Source organism: Diceros bicornis, chromosome 13, assembly GCF_020826845.1.
Source record: "Diceros bicornis minor isolate mBicDic1 chromosome 13, mDicBic1.mat.cur, whole genome shotgun sequence".
In the NCBI taxonomy this organism is placed as follows: Eukaryota; Metazoa; Chordata; class Mammalia; order Perissodactyla; family Rhinocerotidae; genus Diceros; species Diceros bicornis.
Window position 1 is genome coordinate 27,910,870 of NC_080752.1, and position 19,870 is coordinate 27,930,739.

General features: G+C 42.7%; 1 non-coding gene across 1 annotated transcript; it reads left to right on the forward strand.

Moving 5' to 3' along the window:
- Window positions 1–18,778: 18,778 nt before the first annotated feature.
- On the forward strand, window positions 18,779–18,885 carry LOC131413286 (U6 spliceosomal RNA). The gene has a single exon (XR_009221948.1). It is a non-coding gene; the product is annotated as a U6 spliceosomal RNA (small nuclear RNA).
- The last annotated feature ends 985 nt before the right edge of the window (window positions 18,886–19,870 follow it).

The window sequence follows — 19,870 nt, forward strand, 5'->3', positions numbered from 1 at the left end:
ACATGGATGAATTTTTAAAAATGTGCTGAGTGAAGGAAGGCAGACACAAATGAGTATCTACTGTATGATTCTATTTGTATGAAACTCTGAGAAAGACAAATTGAATCTAGAAAGCAGATCTCTGGTTGCCTTGGGCCAGGTGTGGTTGGTCCAGACTTACTGGGAGGGGATATAAGGGAACCTTTCAGAGTGATAGAAATGTTCTATATTCTAATTGTGATGATGGCTACATGGGTGTATGTATACATTTGTCAAAACTCATCAAATTGTACGTTTAAAGTGTGTATATTTTATTTTATGTAGATTATACCTCAGTAAAGTCGAGTTTAAGTCTCCAGAACTCTTTTCATCTTGCAAAACTGAAGCTCTATACCGTGAAACAACTACTCCTCATCTCCCCTCCCTGAGCCCTTGGCAACCACCATTCTGCTTTCTCTCTCTATGAACTGGACTCCTCTAGGTACCTCTTGTAAGTGGAATCATACGGTATTTGTCTTTTTGTGACTGGCTTATGTCACTTAGCATAATATCCTCAAGGTTCATCCATGCAAATAACACTTTTTGAGGGGCCGTTAGACTGATGTTCTAGCCTTCCTATTTGCCACATTGCCCTGTTTCTCACCACACACCTCCCGGTTTCTGCACTGACATCATGCTCTGTGGTGCTAGCTGTCACTCCTGCCATTTCTTGCTATCACCATCACAACTCTTCTGCTCCATCATTGCTGTCTTGCAGTGGGGACGCTTTCTCTTCCCCACAGAGTTTAAAACTGACTGCAGCATAATGAAGTCCATGGGCTGGGAAGAGAGCGTGAATTAGGTAAGGAGAATTCCTACTAGACAGAAAGGGGAAGCAGAAGTTTCCCGTTCACTAGGTGAAGAGAAAGGTCAAAAGGAATGAAACTAGGATTAGGACATTGTCCACGGCCCTCAGGGACACAGTGACCCCTACTTCCTGTGTCCAGCTGATCTACCTTTTCAGACACACCTTGACATGCTTGAATTCACAGCTTGACGTGCAGCTAAGACATGTTCCAAATCGTCTAATTCCACGTTGTCATAGGCAGACAGATTTCACAGAAGCAAGTGATTATCGTTTGTATTGACCATATTGAGGTACAAAGGCAACTGCCTCATTAATTTTCTGAAGTCAGTGGTTATCAAGGATGGAATCTGTTATTATTTCAATGTTTATTGAGGACCATAATGTGCTAAGCACTTATTACAATTACCAAAAAAAGGAATAGCATGGAGAAGCAACGTGGCCAAGGGGACTTGAAATTTCAAGGTGATGGGGACCAGAGCAAGGGCAGCATGAGTGACTGGACAGGCAGTAGATGAGCATCGTGTGGATAAGTACACGGTACATACATTTAAGGAAATATAATCTAAACTATATTTAGGAGGAAGATGCAGTCCAAAGTGTTGATTATAACCCAGGAAGGAGATCTATAAATCATAGTTACCAAGGGCAACAGAATGCTGGGGGTCATCTGGAGGGACATTGCAAACAAGCCAACTGTATTATCATGCCATTCAATGAATACATGGCGAATGAATGCATGAACAAATCTAGCCAATTACTTGTCTTCTGGGTCCTCAGTACAAATACAAAGATGGACTTTCTATCTAAAATGTAAACCCTTTTTTTTTCTCCCTGTATGAGACTCTCAGGCATGTAGAAGCTATCTTCTTAAGTTTGACTTCCAGTGTGAGGCCCCTTGATTGGAAGGCCATAATTGACGAATAAATGAATTATCCAGTCCAGTGGTGATAACCTGTTTTGCATGAAGTCAGGTCAGGAAAAAGGAAATGTTTCTTGGGATATTTTTTCCATTTAAAATCAAAATAGATTTGAGACCCATGAAATATATGTAGACTTTTAAAATGTAGATTATATTCTTGATTCAGTAATAAAGTGTCATTGAGAAAAATGGGACTCTATTGTTAAGATCCAGGCAAAGATGGTATGTGGTAAAATGAGAGATTTTTAAAATTTTTTATCCAGAAGTTAGATCTTGGCCTATGTGGTGACAAGAGTAGATCTACATGATGTACATCACTGATATGGCCCTTTGTAGCTTGGGTTATTGGCTCTGACCATCACCAGTGAGAGGCGCCGATCCTACCTCCCTCACACCTTCTGCCCAAACAGCAATGTAGCTTAAAATAAGACATTTAATGACTGGTACAAGATTTAATAATACTGTAGCCATGTTGTGTATAACATAGCTAATCATAATGTATAAAACCATAATATGCACATGAGAATTACAAACGTGCTGTAATCGGAGGCTCATTCATTATTTGTTCATTAAATATTTGAGTGCCTGCCACGTGCAAGATGATGGGCAAAAAGGAGCAAGCTCTAGAATCAAAAAGACACATAATAACGAGTGTCGGTGAGGATGTGGAGAAACTGGAACCTTCATACATTGCTGGTGGGAGCGTAAAATGGAGCAGCTTCTGTGCAAAACAGTTTGGCAGTTCCTCAAGAAGTTAGACATGGAGTTATCACATGACCCAGCGATTCCACAACTAGCTATATACCTGAGAGAAATGAAAAACACATTTCTAATTTGAGAAATAGAGAAAACACATGTTCACACAAAAACCTGTACGCAGATGTTCATAGCAGCATTATTCATAATAGCCAAAAAGTAGAAACAATCCAGATGTCTATGAACCAATGAATGAGTAGACAAAATGTGGTCTATCCATGTGGGGGGATGTTATTTGGCAATAGAAAGGAATGAAGTACAGATACATGCTACAACATCGATGAACCTTAAAACATGCTAAGTGAAAGGAGCCAGTCACAAAAGACCACGTATGGTATGATTTACATTAAATGTCCAGAATAGGCAAGTCTATAGAGACAGAAAGTAGATTTGTGGTTGCCTAGGGAGTGACTGCTAATGGCTATGGCTTTCTTTTGGGGGTGGTAAAAATGGTCTAGAATTGATGGGAGTGATGGTTGAGCAATTCTGTGAGTATACTAAAAGCCATTGAATTGTACACTTTAAACGTGTGAATTGTGTGGTGTGTGAATTAGACCTTAATAAAGTTGTTATTTTTTTTTTAAGGAGTAAATAAAACAACCAAGACCCCTGCCCTAATAGAGCTAGTTGGGACTAGCAACAATAAAGCCAGAGGATAGTGAAATAATGTCTTTGATATACTAAAATAAAATAACTTTCTATGCAGAACTGCATTTATAGTGAAACTATCTTTCAAGAATGAGTATAAAATAAAGATAATGCTCCACATAATAGATCTCAACAAATTTCAAAGGATTGGTATTATACAGTTCACTTTTCTGATCACAATGTTATGAAGTTATTAATAAATCACAAAATTGTGACTAAAATTTCCCATACTTTTAGAAATTAAAAAGCTTCTAAATAATTTAATATAAAATAAAATATCTTAATGGAAATTAGAAATTATTTAAAAGCAAATTATAATAAAAATATTACCTATTAGAATTGGAGGAATGTTGCTCAAACAATAGAGTAAACATTTTAGCCTTAAATATTTACATTAGAAAAGAAGAAATGCTGTTAATTAGTGAGTCAAGTATTCAGTGTGACAACCTTAGATTAAGGACTTCAAAATAAAGGCAAAGAAAGTGGAAAGGAGGGAATATTCAAAATAAGAACGTATTAATGAAATAGAAAACAAAAATAAGGTAGAAAAGATTAATAAGGACAAAACTGGTTCTTTGAAAAGACCAAAGAACAAATAAACACACACTCCAGAAAAATTGATCAAGACAAGAAGAGACAAGGTGCAAATGAACAGTAGTAGGACTGAACTGGGCACGTAAATACAGCAGCAGAGCTTAAAATGATGACGATGTCAACATTGTGAGGACTACAAATTGATAAATTCCTAGAAAAATATAATTTATCAACAATGACTCAGGAAGAAATAGTAAACCTGACCGGTTCTAAATCCATTAAAGACATGAAAACATAAGATAAAATCTCCTTCAAGGAAATGTCAAGCCCAGAAGATTCTGCAGATAAGTTTTACTAAACATTCAAGGAAGAAATAATTCCAGTGTTGCACAAACTCTTCCAAGTAATAGAGATGAAGGGAACACTCCTTAACTAATATATTGAAACTCAAATCAATTTATGTAACCGTGACACCCAAAACAGACAAGAATGGTACAAGAAAGGAGAATTCTTGACCAATTTCACTCATGAATATAGCGTAAAAATCATAAGCAAAGTATTGCAAACATAATCAAGGAATGTATGAGAAAGATAAAGTTTATCTTAGGAAAATCTGTTCTAATTTGCCCCCTCAATGGATTAAAATTACCGCAAACCTTAAACTTAATGGTGAAAAATTACAAACATTCCCTTTAAAATTAGAAACAACCCAAAGACACCAAATCTTACCCTTTCTAGTTCACATGGTGATGGAGATGCTAGTCAGTGCAGCAAGATAAGGAAGAAAAGTTATAGAATTGGAAAGGAAGAAGTAAAACAGAAACTATTCAGAAATGTATTTGACTGGCTTCCTAGAAAATCCCAAGGAATATACAGATAGATTAATAAAGACTTTGTAGAAAGATGCTGCAAAATCAAAATAAAAAGATCAGTTACATTTCTACAATGTTGCTGCACCAACAACAATTAGTGAGAAACAGATAATAAAAATGATAATATTTGCGATAGTATTTAGGAATACACACAATAAAAATGAGTAAGACTTTTACAGAGAACTTCATAAAATTTGCCTGACAGACATTAAAGACCTAAATAAATGGAGAGTTCTTACCATGCCTTTGAAGACGCAACCTCTCTCTTCCTCCACAACTTTATTGAGATATAATTGACATACAACACTGTGTAACTTTGAGGTGTACACCGTGCTGATTTGATACACTTACTTACTGCAATATGATTGCCACTGTAGTGTTAGCTAACACCTCCATCGTGTCACATAATTACCATCTCTTTTTTGTGGTGAGAACATTTAAGATCTACTTTCTTAGTGACTTTCAAGTATATAGTGCAGTGTTGTTATCTGTAATCATAGCACTGTGCATTAGATTCCGGGAACTTATTCACCTTCTAACTGGAAGTTTGTACTCTTTGACCAACATTTCCCCATTGCCCCCACCTCCTAACCCCTGGTAACCACCATTCTACTCTGTTTCTACGAGAGATTCCCCATATAAGTGATATCACACAGTGTTTGTCTTTCTCTGTCTGACTTATTTCCATAGCCTCCTAAACATATCAGTTCTCCCTTAACTGATCTATAGATTCCGTTAACAGAGAAGCAACAGGCCCAAAATGGAGTCACTTGTGCTAAGCCCCACCTCAGCAAACAAGACTTAACTGCAGCTTCAGCCTCTTTTAGGAATGTAGCCTTCAGCCAGCTAATCTGGAATCACCTCGTCAACGCTAGCGAGGCAATCTGCCTGATAGACATCCATCTTCCCCCAAAAGAAGGTGACCTTGCCTGAAACAATCCACTCGTGGCTAGAATAACTTCCTTGCCCTGCTTCCTTCCGCCTATGAAAGTCTCCCATTTTGTACAGCTCCTTGGAGCTCCTTTCTATCTGCTAGATGGGATGTTGTGTGATTCATGAATCGTTGAACAAAGCCAATTAGATTTTAAACTTACTCAGTTGAATTTTGTGTTTTAGCACCAGAAATATTTCTCAGTGACATAGCGTTTCTGAGCTCTTCCCGTTTCTATGGCTGGGTAAAAGCGGTTCCTACAATCTGATGATTTAGACTCTTCTCTTGTACTCTTTTTGCCCCAGACTTTTGGAATGTGAAATTCCTTTGTTAACAGCCATAAAAATATAATGTTGAAACTTTTCAACATCAATAAAGTGCTCCCAGCAATAAAAAAGGTGCCTTTTTGTGGATGTTTCACAATTGACTAAAAAATACAAATTCTAATTCCTTAGAGAACTGGTTGTGTTGAAATATTTACGGAAGGCCGAGGTGTTTCTTCTCCTGCCTGGAGTGGAGACGTGAAGCTGTGGGCAGTGGTGAAGCGAGGCAGGCCTTTCAAGCCTTGTTTATTCTGGAAATAACTCTGGAAAATGCCTCATATGGTTCCCCAGAGACCTGGAGGTGGGTTTGTGTCAGAACATGACGAATGAAAACAAACCACTGCTCTGCAACGTTGAGCAAAATCCATAAAAAAGGTCTTTCTTAGAACTTCCAGACAGACCTGAGGGACCAGAAATGAACTTGAAAGTGTGAGGAAGTCAGGGTACAGAGCAAAAAAAAATATTTAACCCAAATTTATAACTGATTTAGATAGTGGAAATTTTATAAACATAAGGTCCACTGAAATCCAGTGGTTTGAAGTGGATCTGAAACACTTGTTTGTTTTCATCAATTCCCAGTTCAGTCATGAAGTCACTCCCTGAGGATCGGGCTAGCTGCTCCCTTCTCGGCGTGTCCTTGTCTCTTGGAACTCACTCCCAGGAGGGCAGGCTTGGCCGGTTGTCCTTTATGCCCAGTGCCATCTGGGGCCTGGTGGCGGGAAGCACCCCTGGCTGTTGGATCAACAAACTTTCAGATGTGGTGGGCCTCTCGGTGAACAAGGAATGGATGGATGGTCATGAAAGACTCTGTCCCCAGGACAGCCCTACACGTGTTGTAGACCGTGACTATGATTTCCCGCCGTAAAATCCGTTTACTCCGTAGGCACTCCCATCCATAAAGCACTCCTAAGAGTGGGCCTGCTTTCCTCCAAGAGTTGTGGGCGTCCCGGTGGACATCTACTGCTTTTGTTTGCCTCCCTTTCTGCCATTATTCTGACCAAGCTCCCTCCTCTGCCCACCCTCCTGTCCCCCAGGGACCAGTTCTAGGACCTGGTGTGGGGTCCAGGTGACACAATACACCAGTCACAGTTCTTCCTCAAGATTTTTCAAGCTGGATCTGAGAGAGAGAAAACCCATTTCCCCCATGCTCTTGGAATTGTTAGGATGTGAGACTGGACGCTGCTGGTGGCCAGGGCGCCCTCTGCGTGCAGAGAGGGTCTGCAGAAGGATAACTTGTGAGTGACTTCAAACCAGCTGTCTGACTGACGCCAGTTGCGTTGCCTCAGTAATGAGAGGGAGGGGACATTCAGGGGACGCAGAGAGCTGTGGGTCCCATCTGCCTCCTGATGCAGATTCTGTCCCTGCCTTTCCTGCGGTGTGCTTACCTGGGCCCACCCACACCTCTCCTTGCCTAAGCTCGTTTGAATCCAGTTCGCCTCACTTACAATGGAGAGTCTTACAATTCACCTACCCATCCCTAGGAAGGCAATGGTGAACTCTCCTTGGTGGTCTGAAAAAGTAGGTCCAACTTTAATGTTCAGAAGAAATTATTTGAGGGGCCAGCCCTGTGGCTTAGCGGTTAAGTGCATGCTCGGCTACTGGCGGCCCGGGTTCGGATCTGGGCGTGCACTGACACACCGCTTCTCCGGCCATGCTGAGGCCGTATCCCACATACAGCAAATAGAAGGATGTGCAGCTATGACATACAACTATCTACTGGGGCTTTGGGGGAAAAAAAAGGAGGAGGATTGGCAATAGATGTTAGCTCAGGGCTGATCTTCCTCACACAAAAAAAGAAGAAATTATTTGAAATTTGAAAGTGCGAGTCTTTGGTCTGTGTGTGGATCTGTTCATTTTAGTTGCTGCTTTTTTTTAAAAAAAAAACATGTTTGTGTTCTTTCCGCAACACAAACGTCTCTCTCTGAATGTCGCAGCAACGCAGCAGCGCTAAGTGTTGGTGTTGCCTGAGCGTTTGCTATGCAGCAGGTGCTGCTCATTTGTGTTCACTCTTTTCATCCTCACAAAAGCCTGTGAAATACATTCCGTCATTTCCCCCATTTTACAAATGTGGAAACTGAGGCACAGAAAGGTTAAGTAGTTTCCCCTAGGGTCACACAGCTAGTAAGTGGCAGAGACAGGATTTGAACGCAAGCTTTCCAAGGTCAGAGACTGGGCTTTTAATATAGAAATATGTAGAAGTATTGAAGACCACTGATTTTGTTTAGTTATGACAATCTTGTTTAAAACTGAATTATCAATTTTTATTTTTTTGAAATAATTTGCTACTTTTCAAAGGCAATTACAAAGCTAGAAATGCCCTAAAAGGTATTCTACTCTATGACTTGAACTTAGATATTCAGAGACGTTAGCCCAGGGAGGTTTGTACTCTGTTTTTCAGGGATAGAGATGGTGCTAGAATTCATGTCTCTGATTTCCATTCCAGCTGGACCATCCTGTGTGAATGGATCTTTGAGCAAATACTGACTTCTCCTAGACACAAAAGCTGGGTAGTGGTCTGGTCTTGAAGAATGAATGTGAGATGGGGGAGGAGAGCGTCAAGGCCTCGGGCCTCCTTCCCAATTCCTCGAAGCTCTGTATCAGTCACTCCCCTGCCCTGCATGAGTAAGGAACCTAATCTCTCTGTCCAGCTTTTTATCTTGATCGTTGATGACGTTCCATAGATCAAGCAGAAAGATGGGTCAAATGCTCAGCCCCACTTGCTAAGTGTCCCCAAGGCACATCGAAAGTAGGAGAAGGTAGATGAAGGCTCATTCCTATGAAACATTTGATGCAGTTGCCGGAGAATTTGGTTGAAACCCAAAGTTGTCGATTCGGAGTCTTTGACTAAGTGCTAATTTCCTACCTGTTTCCATTTCCTTTTTTTGAGCAGCTAGAAAAACCACTGGTCTCCTTTAGTCGTGACCAGAGGGGAAGGAGGAAGCAAAAATCCTTGACCCCTCATTTCCTGTGAGATTGTGAAACAAGAAGGTAAACATTTAATGGAATGTGGCAGCTCCGAACAATTGCCCCTATTGTGGAAGGAAGAGTGGTTTCTTTTCCTTTTTACGCAAACTCTTTCTGGTGAAGAGGCTACACAAAAGAGAAAGCCAGCCTTGTCGTGGGCCGTCTAGGCCGCCCGGATTTGCAGTGAGAAAATCCAGCGAGATTTGCTTTCTGGGTAGTGTGTAGACATTTTCAAGGTTTAGCCTGAAACGTCCTTGGTTACTCAGAATAACTGTCTTTAATGAAATCACTCTGAATGCTTCGGAAGGCCTGTCATTATTCTCCAGTGTGAGAAACGATAGAGGATTTGCATCACCTGATAACCTTACTTATTAAGAGTCTAAGACCTGGTGACAGGGCTGTAGTCCGAGACCCTTGCTCAGGAGCCTTGGCAGCTCTCTGATTTTCCTCCTTTTTAGCTTTCCCCACCTCAAGCCCTTCAGAAGACAAGGTCGTGTTGGTCTATGGCAGTGACTCGTGCCAGGGTTTTTCATGCTGCCTCTGCAAAGACAAGAGTCGATAGCAGAGGCTCAGAACAGTCCCACGAAGGAGGGCAAAGGGCTCCCTCGGCACTGGGGAACTCGCTCATCATTGTGTCACGCAGTCTTTACCTTTGAATTACCTGATGACATATATTCCAAAACTACAGGGAAAGGCCTCCTTGGGGTCCGTGTGAACTATTCTTTCATTCATTCAGCAAACACTTATTCCGGAGCCACCATGTACTTGTGCAGAATAATAAGAAATATATGTATTGACCTCTGCCCCCAGTTCTAATGTGTGGTCTTTGACCGAGGTTCCTAACCAGAGCTCCTAAATCCCTTGTGATTTCCTGGTGACAGGAGCGTCTTTTGGTCTAATGAGGCTCCTGGATGGCTCTTGGGTGGGGGCTGGGCACCAGAAAAACCAAGTCATCATTAGGAGCTTGGAACTTTCAGCCTTGCTCCCCGTTCTCGAGAGAGGGGAGGGGGCTGGGAATGGAGTTAATAATTGATCATCCCTATATGATGAAGCCTCCGTAAAAATCCCAAAAGTACGGGGTTCAGAGAGCTTCAGGGTTGGTGAGCACATCCACATGCTGGGAGAGTGGCATGCCCCAACTCCCCAAGGACAGAAGCCCCTGGGCTTGTGACCCTTCCGGACCTCGCCCTGTGTACCTCTTCACCTGGCTGTTCATCTGTACCCTTTATTATATAATAAACCAGTAAACATAAGTAAGAACTCTGAGTTCTAGCATGAGTGAACCTGAGCGGGTTGTGGGAATCCTGCTTTAGAGCTGGTCAGTCAGAATCACAGGCGACAGCCTGGCCTTGCGATTGGCATCTGAAGTGGGGGCAGTCTTGTGGGACAGAGCCCTTAACCTGTGGGATCTGATGCGACCTGGGGGTAGATAGTGTCAGCATTGAGTTAAACTGTAGGGCACCAAGCTGTCTGCAACCCCCTCACATCTGGTGTCAGAAATAAAGTATTGAGAATAGAGGAAAACAGTGTGTTTCTCCTAGGCAACCTGTAAATTGTGCTAATCTTACGGAATACAGTGGGGCACAAGTCAGACAACGTCCCTAATCTCCTAGAATTTATAAGTAAACAGGCAGTTACAATTACAGTACGATAAATGCTGTGATGGGCAAAGTCAAGGGTCACGCAAAAACTCCTAAGGAGGGCTTCTGACCTGGACTTTGGGTCAGGAAAGGCAAAAATGGAGGGGATGATTCATCCAGACCAGGGCAGGTCTCCTTTTTACCATCTGTCTCCTTCTAGACTGACTTCTTTGAGGTGATGAATAAACCCTTCTATGATTTATATTTAAAAGAAAATAATATGATGCCTTGTTTATTTATTTTTTTGTTATATTTTTACTAACAACCACAAACCTACAGGAAAGTTGCAACTACAGTACAAAAAACTCGTTATCCTGAGCCGTTTAAAAGTAAGTTGCCAACCTGAGGGCCCACCAAAGCCAAACACTTGAGTGTGTGTTTCCTACAAACCAGGAGCTTCTCCTCCATAACCCGCACTTGGCCATCAGCATCAGGAAATTCACAGTGACTCATTACCAACATCAGGTCCTCAGACCCTACTCAGGTTTTGCCAGCTGTCCCAAGAATGGCCTTTATGGTGGAAGGATCTGGTTCACGGTCACACACTGACTGAGTTATCATATCTTGTAGGTTAGGGGTATTAAATGCATTCTTGATTTACAATATTTTCAACATATGATGGGTTTATCAGGATGTAACCCCTTAATAAATTGAGGAAGGTCTGTGTATCTACTTTTATGGAAATCCCTGAGTTCACACCAATACCTTCAGTTCCAACCCAACACCTCAGGGTTCCTTCTGGTTTTCTCCCTTTCCGTAGTTGTGACTCCTGTCTCCGACAGTGAGAAACCCGGCTCCCACTATTCTAAAGACACTTACTTATTTGGTCAATCCTCTGTATAGAGTCAGTCTCCACACCCTCTCCCCGACCCTGTGTGGACCCCTCCTTACCCTGCCCGGCTCTGACATCCGGCTGGGGCTACAACACGCACTGAGGCCTTCCCTACCCCACGCCCCCACCCGCCCCCCCGGCCCCCGAGCCAGGCTCCGAGTCCCCACGCTGGGCTGCCTCTCCTCATAGACACCGATGTTGCTCTCCCATCCTTCATGACTGTAGGACTGAATTGTTGAGGAAGGGACAGGAAAGAAGAGAGGGAGACAGGGAGGAGGGGAGAGGAGAGGAGAGGAAGAGGAGGAGGCATGTGAAGGAGGACAGGAAGGGCCATTTACAGTTTTTTAGCTTCTTATTCTTGGTTGCTCCTCTGAAGCACTATGCTGTGTATCATCATATCAGAACTTACGTTCACACTGCAGGGCGCCCCCAACTTAGCCGCCTCTGACTCCTCTCTCTACCTCCCTGTCTATGTCCAACCATCCATCGGTACTGGTCTCAGCTGTCTTGGAATCAGCTCCAGAGCGTGCCGTTCTGGACCATCCAGTTTGTCAGCGTCGTTGAAGAACCAGTTGTCTGAAAAGAATGAAGAATTTTTACTTCTCTCCAGAAGAGCATACAGCACGCAGGCTGGGGACATCTGATCTCTCAGATGTAATTCTGTGCAATTATGAGATTAGACCTCTGAAAGGGAAAATACAGATAAACATATCCTTTTAAAGTTTTGTACACTTTTTTTGTGTGTGTGTGTGAGGAAGATCGGCCCTGTGCTAACATCTGCCAATCCTCCTCTTTTTTTGCTGAGGAAGACTGGCCCTGGGCTAACATCCGTGCCCATCTTCCTCCACTTTATATGGGACGCCGCCACAGCATGGCTTGCCAAGCAGTGCGTTGGTGCGCGCCTGGGATCCGAACCGGCAAACCCCGGGCTGCTGCAGCGGAACGCACACACTTAACCGCTTGTGCCACCGGGCCGGCCCCTGTACGCTTCTTAAAATGGGAATTAGCAACATTGTTTATCTTCTATTCAGATAGTTTGGTCATTTAAGTAAGTATAGATATTCATTACTTCAGTATTATATCAACTCAACTTTCCTAAAGCTAATTAAGAATGTCAGAAAAATACAACCAAGTTACTACAAAAAAATTATGAGAGACTTTAAAGGGTAAATGTATGCCTTAAATTTAAATATGACATTTCAAAAGGAAGCTTGAACCAATGTTATCTGGTTTCATTAGAATTAATTCATAAACAAACGGACAAAAACAAAAATCCCTTAGAACAATTGGAGTTATATTTCGGTTGAAATTTTAATTTTACATTATATTCATCTTTTGGAAGTGGTATATTTTAGGAATTTTTAAAATAGAAGCAAGACCAGGACAACCATGGAAAGTTCTAATACAAACACCCAGATCGTTGCATGGATTAGAATGTCTCCATCTGCAGTTACGTATTCCGGGGTAACTATAGTGCTCAAAGGTACCTGATTTAGGGTAATTGGTGGCTCAGTCCCATGTGTCATAGCAAAGCGGCAATACTGGTATTTTTGTATTCATCTCGAGTAATATCAAAATGCCCCTTTAATAACATCAGTATTTTATTTAAAACTTCAGATTCATAAAATTGTGAAGCTAAAGATCCAGACTAACCTCTGTAAACACATAACATCCCTCGGAGTGTGGCTCGTCCTGGCTTTGCTGTCACCTTCACCTCCAGACCCCTCCCCAGGCTGCCCTCAGGGCTGGCCCTGAGAGAGCGCTCTGTGGCCATTGGAGCTCACAGAGCATCCATGGCCCCCAGGTCAGGGCTTTTGTTTCAGCATGGGACAAGAGAATTTGAGGGCTGGGAGGGCTTGGGGTGAGGGTGTCAGGATTGAGCAGCGTTGAGAGGAGTACAGAGGGAAAAGGAGTTGAAGAGACAGCCAGAAATCTAAACAAACTGCCCACAAAAGTCTAAAATAAGGGTGTCTACAAACACACTGCTATTTGGGTACCTAAAAATACTACAGTATCAAAGGGCACGAGGAAATTTATGCAGGGTGATGCACATGTCCACTCTCTCGATTGTGGTGATGGTTTCATGGGTGTAATCGTATGCTAAAACTTATCTAATTATATACTTTTAAATGTGCAGTTTACTTATGTCCGTTTCATTTTATATCTCAACAAGCTTTTTTGTTTTTTAAAATAATATGGTGTTCAAGAATGCTAAAACCAGCACGACAGTTGCTAGCTGTGTCAAAATCTAAACAGTTCAGCTTGGTATCGAACTTTCTGTTTGGACCTGGGAAGGCCCTGGGCCAGTAATTTATTTCTACCTGCTGTTGATAAGTCACGGGTGGCCTCAAGGATCTTAACTGCCTTAGGTGAACTGTGTTCATGGGGGCTGGCAATTAATTCAGAGGTTTCCATTTTGTGTGTTTAATTAGCCCTTGCATGCAGGTGTCGGGGAGGAAAAGCTTTTCCTCCACCCTCTTATGTTTACTAGTGAGGGCCTGCAAATTAAACTGAAAAAAAGACAGTTTAACAGGAGAAAAGGCACACAGTTTTTACTAGCATTTACATACAAGGGAGTTCACAGAAAAAAGTGAAACTCAACGAAATAGTAGACTTGGGGGTTATATACTATTTTAGCAAAGGAAAGGGTGTTTGGGCTTCAAGAGAAGATAAAGCATGGGAAAGTAACTAGGAAATATACAGAGGCGCTGATGGAAAATAAAGGTTTTTTTAGTAAGGTCTCTTTATGCAAGCTTGTCTTGGTGTCACTCTCTATCTCCAGTGACGAGTGCTCTCCTCTCCCTGGAACGGGGATGGGACACAGGGTGGGATTTGGGGTGGGGGCAGGAGACACCCTCACAAAGGGAAATTTATGCCCTGCTTTTAGGCAGTTAAGGGGAGGGCAGAGAGCTCTTCCCGAATTTGTTGATTCTCAATTGCTTTCAACTCAAAATAATCCTTATGCCAAAGAGGCATATTTGGGGTGGCGTATTCTGATCCCCTTCACAGGGAAAGCCACCAGCAACTGAACATTTTAAGAGGCTTTGTGCCTCCGCTTCCCACCCTACTCCTTGACCATTTTATTGTCATTTTATTGTGGGACAAGGAGGTACAGGGACCTTGAGGACTGAGCTGGTGTCTCCTCCAGGGGGTCGGCGTTTTGCATTTTGAGTATCTCCTCTCTCCTCGTCTGCATCTGTGAGTCTGCCTCCCCCCCCCTCAGCCCCTTGCCTTGGGCATCCCCTCACGTCGGCCCACTTTCCCATTCCCTCCCTCTCCCTCTCATCCTGAGATAGGGCGCTCGGAATAGCCTTTCTCTCTTTTGGAACATTAGGGGGTAGTTTTCCCCTTGGCTTTGTTTCTCTGTCAGGTTCACATTTTGTCTGACTTCACAATTACTGGCCTCACACATTTTACAAACACTGATAATTTATTTTTCCAATATAAAATATTTTCTTGGGCCGGCCCGGTGGTGCAAGTGGTTAAGCGTGTGTGCTCCGCTGTGTCGGCCCCAGGTTCGCTGGTTTGGATCCCAGGCGCGCACCGACGCACCGCTTGTCAAGCCATGCTGTGGCGGCGTCCCATATAAAGTGGAGGAAGATGGGCACAGATGTTAGCCCAGGGCCAGTCTTCCTCAGCAATAAAAAAGAGGAGGATTGGCATCGGATGTTACCTCAGGCCTAATCTTCCTTGCAAAAAAAATAGATATATATTTTTTTTCTTCTGTTTAATATTGTCCATATAACATCCTCCTACTTAGAAAAACAAAAGAAAACAAAAAAACTTTTTAATAACTCCTCCTCTTTTCTTTAAAAGAAAGAATTTGGCTCAAAAGTTTCAAAAGCTGTGGCCACCAGCTGAGATCCTAAAATGACCCAAAAGGTCCTGGGGAAGAGCGAAATAAAATAAATCCCTTTCCAAGAAGTTCAGCCTTGAAGAACATTCGTGAACACAGCTGTGGGCCCCTTGCCGTCCTCCGCCCTTCTGCTTGCGTTGGCCCCAGTCCTGAGCCTGTCACCTTCTCTCCTGACCAAAACAATGCTTAAGATAATGAGGATTTTTACATTTTTCCTAAAAAAAAAAAGTTCTGTCTCAATTAAATATTTTAAATTTCAATTTTGAAGGTACCTTTTTAAAAGTACATACTCGTGTCTGAAACCCTGTTCTCCAACCATCATTTTAAAAGCATTCGATAGCTTGCCTGCATCTCAGAATTCCAAGGTCACAGATTTTTTTTAGCCTTGTTTGTAAGAACAACAAGACTGGCTCACACGTGTTAAAATGTATCACTCACGGTTCCAAGCAGTAGTAAGACCGAATTGGTTTCCTTTTTCCTTCTGGGATGTGAGTGGGATATGAGTTGATCAGCCCCCTGCCACCCCTGGTTTTCCCTCCCTCTTTGACCCGCATCCTCAAGAATTGACGAATTTTCCAGTTCTCCCCCTCCCCCTTCTTACACTTTGGCAGTTATGCAATTTTGCCTGGTGCTGGTCTGGGGGCTGGGTCTTGAGGGAGTCTTCAGAATCTTTTCCATTTCCTTAACATTCCCTGCTACTTTTTATCGTGAGCATTTTCAAACATGCCAGATACACAGGGTGAATGGAGCAGGGTCCCCCCCTTGCCCACCGTCTGGCTGTAACAGTCATGATCATTTTTCAATGTTGTTTCATTCGTCTTCCACACCCCCACCTTTTTTTTTTTAGAACTCTTTTAAAGCAAATCCTAGACAAGACATAATTTTACCCATAAATGCTTCAGTATGTACCTATAACAGATGAGGACTTCTTTTTCCTAACCTAAGTGTACTACCATTATCAACCCAGCACTATTAACAAAAATACTTTAATAATAACTGCTGGGGTCAGAATGGACCTCAGCCAAGTGTCTAGGGATTGCCTTAGGGCGCTGTTGGTCAGCGGAGTTGGTGGTCAGAGAGAAGGGTCAAGTAGGGATAGAGGAGAGAGGACGAGCTGGGACTCACTGAGTCCTCTGTGTCTGTCATGCGTCCAGTCATCACCACCTTGGGAGAGTAATGACTGCTTGAATGTGCCTCCCAAGTCTCATGAGATTCTCCTTGTGGCCACTTCTAACCCAGAACTACCCCGGGAAAGGGACTTGGGGGAGCCTAGCTCCAGCTTAGCCAACATGACACAGTACAAACCGCCACAATCATCCATGACCCCGTCCGTGTTCCCATTTCCCCAGTGCCTCCATAATGGTTTGTACAGTTGGTTTGTTCACAGTGGGGTCCAAACAAGATCCACACATTGCATTTGATATGTCTCTTACATCTCTTTTAAGCTATAATAGTCTCTTTCTCCCTTTTTCTCCAGGACATTTATTTGTTGAAGAACCTGGGTTGTTTGTCCTGTAGAAATTCCCTACATTCTGAATCCGGTGAATTCTACCCTTCTGGTAGAACGGTAGCGAGGTCTAGAGGTTTGATAAGATTCACGGTTTTGTTGCTGTTGTTTTGTTTCGGCAAGAATACCTGAGGTTCCTTAGCTTCTTGGCTCCCTTGGGGCTCCCGAGCTGTCCCTACGTCTTAGGCTGATGTGGTTGGGAGAAGCCAGGAAATAGCCGTGGGCTACCCTGCCCTCAGCTAGGCTTCCTTTACTTCATCACTGAATGGGAAGGGTCCCATGTAGGGAAACTGGATGGATTCCCCCCTGTAACTCATTCAACCCCAACAGCCTCATGCCGTGGGCCAGTCTGCCTCCATCTTGGAACAGTTAGTTCACCATTTCCTCCTTCAGCTTGCTGAATACCGTGAGCCCAGTGCCGCCCATTTCATTTTTGCCACCAACTGTAGTGTGTCTGTTGGGTTAACGCCCAGTAGGAAGAGACCACACATACCCCTTCACGGTAAGATTAGATTAAATTCCCTATTTATAAGGATCCTGAAGCTTATAGGAAGTAGGACGCCCTCGCCCCCTGGGTGGAAGCAGACGAAACGTGTCTCAGTGTGGCTCCCCAGGGACCAATGTGGACTCCCCCCGGATTCCCTAATGGGACTAATCAACACTGTCTGTGGTTTTTACTATGCCCTTGAACTATTATGCTCTGAGCTCATCATCACAATTCAAGAAGAAGAACTTGCTCTAACAATCAATGGTTTTTGTTCAAGAGAATGTTTATCAACGTTGGGCTCCCCTGTTTCTTGAACAAAACTCAGCTTCAGTGAGGTCACTTCCTCACTGAGGAAGGGAAATTGCGGTTGGTGCCTGGGTTTCCCTGAACTGCATCTCTGCCTGCAGGTTCCTAATGTTCTGGAAAGTCCATTTCCCTGTGGTTGCCGACCCTATGACCCTGCATTAATACCCTTTAATATGAATGTTTGATACAGAGTTCCGTGTGAGGCCCACAATTCCACCATAAGATGATTGTATTAATCCTTTGAAGAGTTTCATTGCGGAGAAAACAAAATGTTGTTGTGAAGAACTTGTGGATCTGTGAGAGGATGCATCTACGGACCAAAGTTCCACCAAGTCTGAGAAACTTCGGTCGATATCCAGCAGATCCACATGTCTTTGGACAGAAGAATACATAGTTGAGATAAGACAAGGTTCTGCCCAGGGAGCTGGATCAGAGCAGACAGGCATGAGCTCCTATGGTATACACTAGGATCGTCAGTTAGAATCTAGTTTACGAAAAAGGGAACGCATTAGAAGGGTCTCAGGGACTCTTAGAAGGGATTTACAGTTGAGGCACTGAATTTGGAAATGGAAATAATGCTGTTCCAGAGAACTGGAAGCACTGTCCCCTTCCATACCCTAAGAGGGAGGCATGTGCTAGGATTTTCAGTTCCACTGGATTGCCGCAAAGGGGAAGAGGCAATCCCATAAAAGGAAATTCAGGTGCCTTCAGGATGAGAGAATGGTTACCGGGCAGCTGAAACCTGACACAGTCCTTGTTCCCTTTGTGTAAAGTCAGAGGAGCACAGCCAGATTCCTCTTATTATGAACAAATTTACAGTTTCTGGGCTTAAAAAAACATAGGCCTAAAACCTCAAACATAAAGGAATTCATTTTCTAAAATCTGGCTCCATAAACAACACGATGAAAAGCCAGAAGGAAGGTTATCGGATTAGGGTATTTGTGTTTAATTTCTCAGTTTACCACATTCCAAGAGCAGGATTTATAATCACTGGTAGGGAATGTTTCAGAGAACACCGGGGTCAGGGAAATCAGTCATTTGCATTTTGAAACACAGAGCTACATGTTTCTACAGCTGCCGACTTTCCAGCTCTCTGGGGACAACAGGCTTAGTTCATCTTGGCCAAGGGTCAGCATGGCTGAATATTCTCTCTGGTCCCAGAAATTATGGCTTTCTTTGCTCAGGACATCTGACCAGAGTTAGAATGGCGAAGAGTCAGTCAGCTGTGAAGGATGGCCCCTCAACTTGGGGATCTGAGACATTAGTAAAAAGAGATTTGGGAGGAAATGAAGTTTGTTATGGTGGACCAAAAGGTTGATATCATTACAGGCAGAAAAGTGTCTGCTTCTGTTTCTGTTTTTTAAAAGTAAAACAATTGTGCTCGCTTCGGCAGCACATATACTAAAATTGGAACGATACAGAGAAGATTAGCATGGCCCCTGCGCAAGGATGACACGCAAATTCATGAAGCGTTCCATATTTAAAAAAAAAAAAAAAAAAAAAAAAGTAAAACAATTATTGAACTTCTTTTAACCTTCCAAGTGGAGTGGTTGGTTGCCTCTGAGCAGTCAGTGATGCTGACACCTGGGGCCCTCTGGCTAGATCTTCAGCTGACCCCTAGGGACAGCTCATTTCATTTGCAGTTTTAAATTTATACCCATAATGCATCTCAGATGAAAGGAAACTTGAGGAACACTGATGATGACAATAAAGGCTAACGAAGAGACTAAAATGATAACATTTCTACAAATTGGCCATGACACGAGTTTTCCCAGATTTCTTGTCATTTTCATCAGATCAAAATTAAATTTGTCCAATATTAAGAGCTAAGAATATGGTGACAAATGTCATCCAATTTTGCTCATCATTTGTTAGGAATAAAGATTACCGGCACTCGTGTTGTGTTCTTGTTGAGGAGTGCTTACAACGGGCAGTCTGGAACCTTCTTTCTTTACTTGGCATTTAGAAGCAAAATGTGAGATTTATCTATATATAAAAACCTCAGTTATTAAAACTCAGTTTAAAAAAAATGCAAAAATTACAAGCAATTCACAGAACCAGTTTTTATCTTTTTTTTTTGATGCCACAATACGCCCTTTGGATCTACATTTGAACCTACATTTGTCATAAAATATATCACTTAAAAATTTGTTGATAAATCATACTTTTCCTAATGTAACTAATTTAAAGTAAATTAAAGAGTATACGTCTCCCCTTAAATGCGATTGAGATGAAATAAATATTTTTATATAAGTTGAGATTTTTGAGTTGCAGGAGGAATTGACCAAGTGCAGCAGTAAGGGATGGTGTGGGGGTCAGGCTTTAGTCCCTGACATGCACTCCCCCCACCCTGGATTTACCATCAACCCCCCCACCCCCACCCCACCGCAAACAACCTAAAAAGACCATAATCTTCGAATGCCAGCGTCTTGCTTTGCAGACCTGCCGGCAACATTTGCTAAGTCTCTT